Source organism: Dermacentor variabilis, chromosome 3 (genome assembly GCF_050947875.1).
Source record: "Dermacentor variabilis isolate Ectoservices chromosome 3, ASM5094787v1, whole genome shotgun sequence".
Taxonomy (NCBI): domain Eukaryota; kingdom Metazoa; phylum Arthropoda; class Arachnida; order Ixodida; family Ixodidae; genus Dermacentor; species Dermacentor variabilis.
The window spans coordinates 224492401-224502749 of NC_134570.1; positions in this window are offsets into that span (position 1 = coordinate 224492401).

Consider the following 10349-nt stretch of genomic DNA (forward strand, 5'->3'; position numbering starts at 1 on the left):
GTTTCCCCTACGAGGGCTCGGTGACCTCTCCCTCGCGTACCCTTGGTACGGCGAAGACGAACGGCGTGGGTAGGGTGACGGGGACCTGAAGCGACGTGGGGCGGCATCTTCGGTCGCTCGAAGATAGGCTTCGATTTCTCGAGGCCGTTGGCCAGGTAGGGGTCGCGGGGCGTCGATGTTGTACCCGCGGAGGCCCATCTGACGGTAGGCGCACTCTCGTAGGAGGTGGCCGGCTTCACCACAGTGAAAACAAAGCGGTCGTCGATCTGGGGTTCTCCAGATGTCAGTCTTCCTCGTGGTGATTTGCCGGAACGTGTTCGAGCGGGCGGCCTGCTGCGGGCGCGGCGGAGGCGGGTAGGCTTGGCTGCGTTGAGGTGGCGCGTACGTTTCCCGCCGCCAGCTGGTTGGCCTCGCTTGGCTTTGCAGAGCGGCGGCGTAAGTTGAAACGCGTGGCTCCTGGGAAGGTGGCGATAGGGCTGGTGCCGTCTCGGTAGGATCGAGTGTGCCCAGCGCTTGCTGGACCTCGTCCCTTACAACGTCGGCGAGCGAGGATATTTGCAGAGGTTGCGCACCCGGTAGCAACTTGCGCAGCTCGTCGCGCACGATGGCACGGATGGTGTCTCGAAGGGCCACTGGGGAGGCACTTCCGGAGTCGTCGCAGTCTGACGGAGGAGCGCGTAAGTTGCGGTCGTATTGCTTTGCGCGAAGCTCGAGCGTCTTCTCGATAGTGGCCGCTTCGCTAATCCATTCGGCGACGGTCCTCGGCGGGTTGCGAATGAGAGCGACGAAAAGTTGCTCCTTGACGGCTCTCATAAGGTACTGAAGCTTCTTGTCTTCAGTCATGTTGGCGTCCGCATGGCGGAAGAGCTTCTGCATTTCTTCCGCAAAGACGGTTACGGATTCGTTTGGATGCTGCTGGCGAGTTTGAAGCAAGGCCTCAGCTCGTTCTTTGCGCAGAATACTTGCGAAAGTTGCAGATAAGTGCCTTTTCAAAGCCTCCCACGTTGTCAGGAACAGCTCCTGGTTCTCGTACCAGGTTCTAGCAGAGTCTTCGAGAGAGAAGAAGACGTTCCGAAGTTTGTCTTCGTCAGACCACTTGTTGAAGGTTGCAACTCTTTCGTAACGTTCCAGCCAATCTTGCACATCTTCGCAAGTGGAGCCGCTAAAAAGCGGAGGTACTCGCGGCTGTTGGACGACGAGCGGCGCAGGTGTGGTGGCGGCTTGCATTGGTGACGTCGAGCGGTGGTTCACACGGCGACCAGGGGCAGGTAGTGGTCCCAATTCAGCCGGCAGTCCTTGTAGTCGGCGGCTGCTCCGGGTTTCCTCCTTTTTGTCTTCTCTGGAGCTGTCTTCCGCGTCGCCGGCTCCAGATGCACTTGGGCTGTTGTCACGGCTTTGAGGGGGTGTCCGAAGCATAAGCACCTCCACCAAAATGTCACGTAGGTGACTGTGAGCTACCTGGCACGCAGGCAGACAGAAAGGGACACTGCGTCGGCGGTAGACTTAAAGAGAGTTTAATGGGCGAACTTGTGCCCGAAATCAAGCGCATAACGCGGTGACGGCGAAAGCAGCAAGCGCGTCTGGGGCGTTCGTCGGACTGAGCCAGCGCAGGCGGTGGTCCCGCATTTATACGTTTCGCGTGCATGATCGAAACGCGTCAAGCGACGCCGCCTGCGGCGCAGCGACGCCGGTCGCGTCGCAGCGACGCGAGCTGCGTACCTCGCGTCGCTAGAAGCTGAAATAAACGCACGTGGCAATATATATACCATGGCACTCATTCCGTAACTCTAATGCTCCATACGATAGAAAATACGATAGAGAATTGGGCAAATTGTTGAAGCTTCATGACAGATGCCGACAGAAGTAATAGAATGGGACAGGATACAGCACTATCACATGAAGTTTATTGAAAGAAAACAACCAATATATAACACACATCACGTGACCAACACCCGGCCCCCTAGCATATGCAGATACGTACCAAAACAACCTTCACATCACCGAATGTACATGTATGGCGGCAACACACATGTCACGGCTGATTAATCAATGTAAAAAAACAATTACTAAGGCACAATGCAACTCAGTGGCTTTACTTAACATCTAACACGGCAACCTCGCTATCTTGCAGCGAGATGGATGGCTAGCTAACACATAATGAGCCTTTCTTTCTAATGTGATAAGCCTCCATTAATTGATGTGAGAGCTTTTCACAGTGTGTGAACAGCAGAATAGTACTTTCAAAAACTGGATGACGCCCAATGCTGCAACAATGCACAGAAAGGTGTGGATGCGCAGAAACCCTTAAAAAATTATGGTACTTCCTTAGTCGAATGTTTAAGCACCTTCCAGTCTGACTGATATATATTTTGTAGGCTTCAAGAAAAAGGAATCGAATAAACAACATTTCGTGTGCAAGAGACAAACTGTATGCTATATTTCACTTTGCAGTCCTCCCTGCTCAGACACCCGTTGTGAAGAATGTGCTTGTTTATTGCTTCATATATTCCCTTCAGCTTATCTTTAAATGAAAACCCAATCCTCTCTTGGAACTTAGAAGCCACCTTTTTCTGCCGGTGCGACAATTAATAGAGGGGATAATGGCAACTTTGTTCTGCTCTTGCTCCTTAAGCTTCTTCCACCCTGGTCCCACCTTAAGTTCCTTAATTAACGTGCTTCAACATAAAAAACTACTGAAACTGAATAACCTGCCTCATTAAGCCTTGTCACCAGATTCCTCACACTTTCAAGGATAAGGTGAGGATAGCTCTTGGATGGGGCATCTCTAATTGCGTGAGTGGCAATACTGTACTTAATAAGTTTTGAATGGCTAGACCTATAATCAAGAAGGAGCTTAGAAGTTCTCGACTGATATCCCCAGTATACGTGATCCCACATAAAAGTAAGCCTGACATAAGAAGTTGCAGCAAATTTTTTTTCTGGAACTTCTAAAGTGAAGTTGAAACCTTGCTATTGTTCTCTAAATAGCTTCAGTACTTCGATGACAGCTCTGCAAAAGTTATCATTTGCTCATGAAAAACAAATAATCATCAACGTATCTGAAAATTTTAAGAGCAAGCCCACTCAGGTTTTGATTATTATCTGGTCAACATAACCTAAAATATTACTGAGCACTGGTCCAACACCGGAACCTATGCAGATGCCAGCATTCTGGACACACATTTTACTTTCCCACCAGACCAAAATTGACCTTAAATAGAAATCAACAAGCTACAGAAAGTTTGCAACAAGAATTTTACACCTTTCAGCAAATTCCAGCTAACCTGTTTGCTTGGGTATGCAGTCGTTAACAAACTGCAAGAGACGCACCTGCGGCAAAGAATTGTATAAATCTTCTGCATCTATACTAAAGCATGCCCATTTTCCCAGATTATGCTCCTGCAGGAAGTGTACAACAGTCTGAGAGCTGGCAGCAAGGAATTGGTCGTTGATTCCCAGCCTGTCAAGGTTTGTCTGCAGAAATTCTGAAACATGAAGCCATGATTTATATTCCGACACAATGGTTCTGAAATGGATTCCCTAAGCTTGTGTGTTTTGCACTGAAGAAGGCGCATAAATGAAGACCTTTTTCCACCTTAACATCATTTGAGACTGTTGTCAAACCAAACTGATTCAACTTCGTGACAGCTCAACATTTTATGTCAGCTATATTGGTATAAATTTCATTAAAATTTATGGCAGTGGCTGACACACCCTCCTCCGGAAAAGTGCTTTCCAACATGACAACACAATGCCCTTTTTTGTCTCCAAGAAACCTCCAAGTTTCTGCCCCATACGTTAGCTCAGGTGGAAGGCAATGATTCTATGCTTGATTGTATATATATATATATATATATATATATATGTGTATATATATACATATATATATATATATATATATATATATATATATATATATATATATATATATATATATATATATATATATATATATATATATATATATATATAAAGCTTTGTCTTCACCATCGAAGGCCAGGGAACAAGAGAAGCCAGACACCACTGACCAATTTCTGACTAAAAGAATTAATTTTTGACCTTATACATCTTGTTTTTACTGTACATGTCCCTCACCTCCATCCAGGTGCCCAACATTTATATTGGCACGCACTAGTTACGCTAGAGGTCGAGGAAGAAGAAGTGTGCGTGGTAGCTGCTGCAAACACGAACTGTAAACGGCTGTTCGCTTAGAACTGACTGGCTGGCTTTTCCTCTCGTGACAAACTGGTGGAGGTGCTGGGTACGCATCCATCGTATGCCTACGGGTCCTGAACCAGAAGCTACCGACGCCAGTACCTCGGGGACGGCAGAAATCTATCGAAGCAGCCGTCGCCTCCAAGGTCTTCCACCGCAATACAGTCCCCTGGCAAGCTCCGTGAGGAAGATGTCAACAACTACCGCAAGCCAAACCGAGGTGATCCCAAATGCTCCCGTACCATGCATTCTCAACGCGCCTCGCACGCCTAACCCGTTCCATGGCGACGCCTTTGAGGACGTTGAAGACTGGTTGGACCATTTCGACCGGGTCGCCGCCTTTAACGACTGGGACGATCGCCGTAAGTTGAAGAACGTCTACTTTTCCCTTTTAGACGCGGCGAGAGTATGGTACGAGAACCACGAAGCCTCATTTACCAGCTGGCAGGAGTTTTACCGACTGCTATGCGAAGCCTTCTGCACTCCCGAAAGGAAAGAAAGAGCCGAACAGGCACTGTCTTCGAGGTTCCAAATGCCAAACGAAACCGTCGCCATGGTCGTCGAAGACATGACGCGATTGTTCCGTCGGGCGGACCCACTAATGCCAGAAGACAAGAAGGTGCGTCTGTTAATGCGAGGCGTAAAGGAACAGCTTTTCGCGGGCCTCGTGCGTAATCCTCCTGCAACAGTCTCTCAGTTCGTTCGTGAGGCAACAGTCATGGAACGTATGCTTCGGCAGCGGCTCTCGCAGTATGAACGCCAGACCACCATGACTGCTGCATGCTCTCTCGTACCTGCAAATGATGACAGGGAGTCACTTACCGAGCTAATACGACAAATTGTTCGAGAAGAACTGCAAAAGTCCTATGCATCGGCTTCGACACCTCCTAGTGCCGCGGTTCTTACGGATGTCATTCGAGAAGAAATCGGCAAAGTGGTTCATCCCTCGCCACCAACACGACCCGAACCTCCCACGTTCTCGTACGCGGATGCTCTTCGGGCTTGCGCGCCGTCGACGGGCCGTTTTTCGCAGCCGCCTGCTGGGATTTCTCGACGCTCCCAAAGTCCAATCCACCGCACGAATCCGCCAGCACCCTTTCATCCTGGTCCGCGCATATCTTGTCTATCACCACATACAGGGTCTGTCCTGAAAGTAATGTCAGTAAATTTATTGTGATGTGACTGTATGTCAGAGCGGTCTAACTGGTTGAAACTAGTAGTGACGGAATCCAGCTAAGCAGCGGTCCATCAGTCAGTGTGCTCCGAACATCGGAGAGTGTCGAACGGGCCCATCCGTGAGAGCTGTTTTTTATTCTTGTGCAAGTGAAAATGCAGCGCTCATTAGAACAAAGATTTGCGATCAAGTTTTGTGTGAAACTTGGCAATACCGCTGCGTAAACTGTTACTATGCTCAAGACTGCTTATAAATAGCATGCCTGGTCAGATCGGCAAGTGTTTAGGTGGCACAAGACCTTTTGGAAGGCCGGGAAGAGGGCGACGACAAGGACTGCGCTGGATGGCCATCCACGACCACTACGACTGACAATGTGACACGAGCGAGGGAACTGTTGAACTCAGACCAACGATTAAGTGTTCGTTTAATGGCCGACATGTTAAACGTTTCGAAAACTCAAGTTCATGAAATTGTTACAAACGATATCGGCATGCGGAAGGCGTGCACAAAAATGGTTCCAAAAGTGCTCACTGACAACGAAAAGTCACGCCGCGTTGAAACATGCCAAGAAAATCTCAACATGTGCAAATGTGAGCGAAAATTTTTGGACAACATCATTACAGAAGACGAGACTTGTGTATTTGAATATGACCTGGAGACCAAAAGGCAATCATCTGAGTGGCACACACACTCGTCCCCTCCCCAGAAGAAAGCCAGGATGAGCAAATCAAAGATCAAGATCATGCTAATTGTTTTTTTTTGACATCCACGGACTGGTTCATCATGAGTTTGAAGAACCTGGAACCACTGTGAACTCCAAATTTTATGTGGATGTCCTCGAAAGACTGAAACGCAGGGTTCAACATATCCGGCCGCACAATGCACACAACTGGAAGTTGCACCACGATAATGTGCTGGCCCACAGTGCCTTCATCGTCACCGACTACCTGGTTAATGCAGTGGGGCCAACGATCCCCCAGCCCCCGTACAGCCCGGGCTTGGCTCCCCCCCCCCCCCCCCCCCCGACTTTTTTCTGTTTCCATGCCTCAAAACACCACTGAAAGGCAATCATTTTGGGACAGCGGACGTGATTACAGCAGCTAGCACCACAGCATTAAAGGCCATTCCGGAGGAGGACTACCACAACACATTCGAGAGCTGGAAGTCTCGCTGAATCCGATGTTTTGGTGCAAAAGGAGAGCATTTTGAAGATTTTTAAACTTTTTGTAACAACAAATTCAATAAATGATTTTTAATCGCCTTACTGACATTACTCTCAGGACAGACCCTGTACATGCACCTTGAAGGTATGTGTGTGGAAAGCATTTCAACCTCTGCTTGCTTTTCTGGCATGGAATAAAACGGCCTTTTGTCTCTAAACCACTTACTTTTAAACTATTCCGTTTGGTTCATTTTTCTAACTTCTGCAGAGTTGCATTCACAACTTTCATAGTTAACCGGCTCCGTTTTCATTCTTGCTTCCTAAAATATGCCCTCCTGTCATGCATAAATTGGAAGGCCTTCTGTTAGCTATGGGTGTTGTATTTCAAGACTATCAGTGCAATGTTCCACGAAGGAAACTATTGTTGGAGTAAATTATTGTTCAGCTTGATATCATGATACTGCTGCATGGTTGTTATTTAGCTCTGCAAGAGAATGGTCCTGCCATCCTACCAAGAGTGCATTTCATGGGTATTATTCTCTATCTTTTGACATTAGTTTATGAGGCTCACCGATATGTATATGTGTCAACAATAACACCTGACATCTAATTTTGTGCAACATACACTAGATTTAATCAGATAAAAGTTGCATGTTTGGTCTCTTGGACCAGTCTGCTCAGTGGTAGGAGGTCGAGATCACAAATGAGAATGGCAGGCCAAGATCTGTGGTGTAAGTACCGTGTTATGCATCTGACAAGATTTCATGGTGGGAAGAAGACATGTCAGACATGATGTGATCTTTCTAATTATTGTGCACAGAGTTATCATCATAATAATATCCTTAATGCTATAAAGAGTACCTCCAGCAAGCAGTTTATATGCTCATGCCTTTTTGTTGCTTATGGCAACAAAATCAAACATCCTTTGAAATCCAACATCCTTCGAAACCAAGCGCCCGTGGTGTCTGCGTCTTTCTGGTGTGTGTGTTTTTTTTTTGGCTCAAAATCTTTTCAATATGCTCACTTGCTGTCTGATGCACAAAATGAAGAACGCTGCCTTCTATAAATTTATTAGCAACAAGAAAGCCACTCTGGAAGAAATTATATACATACACAGCAACACACACTAAAACCTACAAATGGGAGAAAAAACACAAACTAAGCTTACAATAAAAGAAACCAGACACCCAACAAGTGTTACATGTTACTCATGTAGGCACATTCAACCTGAGTTAGAGAGATAGATGGTCGACTCCCGCACTCCTGTGCATGCATCTGGATATATTAAGCCTCAGCTACTCTTTCTGTATCATAACTATCCCCATGTTTGTGAAATCTGGTGTACAACAGCAAAAACAATGACGGCTTGACAGGTGGTTCAGCTTTCAATGAGTTCTATAAGGAGGATACATCAACTCCTCCAGCCAATGTACACATTACCACATGAAAGCAGCAGCTTATAAACAGCACAACACCATACAGCACGAATTATATATTTGCCACGTGTTATTAAACTTACATCATTAAAGTACATTAGAATTAGTGCTAAGGCTGGTGCACAATATACGAATATACTTTAAACAATCATAAATAATGCAGGAGCTTGGAATATGATTGACTGTTCTCGAAACTGCTTTCATAATACAAAAGTCAAGGCTTTGTTTTTGGCATCACCCACTCCAAGCATCACCCACCCCAATTCGTTTTCTTTCTTTTTCCAATTGAAGCATTGGCAAGGTTTGTGCCATGCGCTTCGACCGTGATTCTTCCTTGTTCGCGCACGGCCACGACCATAATACAAGAAAATCGCCCAGTAACGCAGTGGTCCCTGCCTACTTTTTCATATACTTTACCGCAGTACATTACGTATGCTTCACCGCATAACATCACTGTATTGCGGCAAAGCTGATTTTATGGAACTGACAATATGTAACGGACCTTTTGTCCTTCTGCTGCTCGCATGAGCAAAGCTCGAAAAACCACAAAATAAAGACTTGGCTTGCTGCTGTTTGATCTCTAGCTAACATTTCGAGACGTCCACGTTGTTTACAAAAAAATCGGTGAAGTTTCTCGCGCTCGGACGCGTTTCAAAAGACATCGTGACCAACTATAATTAAGGCAGTCATAAGCGGCAACGAAATCCACACAAGGTACATCAACTTCCACAAAGCTACTGGGCTACGCCATCAATAACAGGCACACGGGCCACCCAGGAGCTGGCAAACGCTGCAATACCATCCACACAAACCACGTCGCTTTCCACAAAGCTATTGGGCAACCCGATCAGTCACAGGCACAGGTGAGGCCCGCAAAACACTACATTGGCAGAACTACTACGGCCATACTCAATCACTTCACCACAAGCTCTCACATTTAACGACATCAAACAGCTACAATCACTTCTCCACAGCCATGGACACAGGCGAAGACCGCACGGGCAGAACGCAAGCACCGATTCAGGGCTCGATCGTCGCGTTCATCGCTTTAGCGCCACCTATTTAAAGATAATATACGGAGCCAAGCCAAACCATTATTCAGCGTCTATTTGGGTGAACCTAAAGCTTTCGGGCCCTAAGCGTTCGAACGACCAGGGCACTATAACGCTTACCCCCCCTTTCCACTCCTACGACCGGGTCGCAGGAACGGCGGCCTTTTTATTAAAGGGACGAGATGTTGCCGCGATGGTTGCAGCACAGCTTCTTTTTCTTCCAGGCACCTTTTCTACTTGAAGCTTCCATTGCAGTGTTTCAAACCTCTTTGAACCAGCACATAGTGTATATAAAAATTGGACACTGATTGGGAACATCACCTAAGTTCATGCCTATCTATAGTAAAAAGATGTAGCACGACCAGACAAAATAAAAGAACGGGGTGGGCTGTAAAAATACTAAGTGTTAAATGGTGCTTTTTCCTTTCCCTTGAGTTTTCTGTTTCTGTGCTTTTTATGGATCCTCGGCAGTAACCATGCAAGGGCCGAACCTGAGCTTGTTGGTTTCGTCTCGTGGTTGTTATTAACAGAACAGTGTGATAAACGAACAAGGGCTTCGAGGCATCCGTTCACCTTGCTTGCCTCATGGTGCTGCTTCATAAGCACCGTGAGCATCCAGGCCAACTAGGAAGGGAGGTTTATAGCAATTGCTTCTGAACTTTATTGCCACCAAGCCAACAGTGCTCTCAATGATAGCTTTTGGACAGTAGAATGCTTGCACCCAGCAAAGTCTTAAGAAGGAAGCATTCAAAATGGCGCAAAATGGGCTTTTGAAGCTGGCAGCATTACTGAAGGGGCTTTGCCCATCTGCCCTCTTTATGGATACACAAAAATGATTTCCTCTTTAAGGGGGATTGTTTCAGAAGTTTTTACATGGCAACAGTGTTGGCTCTTTAGTAGGTTGTCTTTGCATACTGTTAACCTGTTCCTTCTCCAGTACCCCTGTGAAGTGCCTACTTTTTGGACACAATGTGCTCTCCATGCATGCATGCATTTTTAGCTTGTACAGACGTCTATTACCCCTTGCCTCAAGCTAGACCTAGCTGATGTCACCCAAGAACGCATTGGGGAGTATGGCAATGTACACTTACAAAACACTGTTGATATCAGTGAAACCAAATTAATGGAGCTGCTGTTCTTTATTTGTCCACTCCATCCTTGTTAGTTACAATGAGCAATGTCCGAACAGAAGGCATATGTAGTTGGTCGTGCATAGCCTGCGCACAAAGACTTGTTGGCATGTTATGACCTTACCACAGTGTTTATATGTAAAAACCTTCTGATGTGTTGATGACTTCCTTCTCTTTATC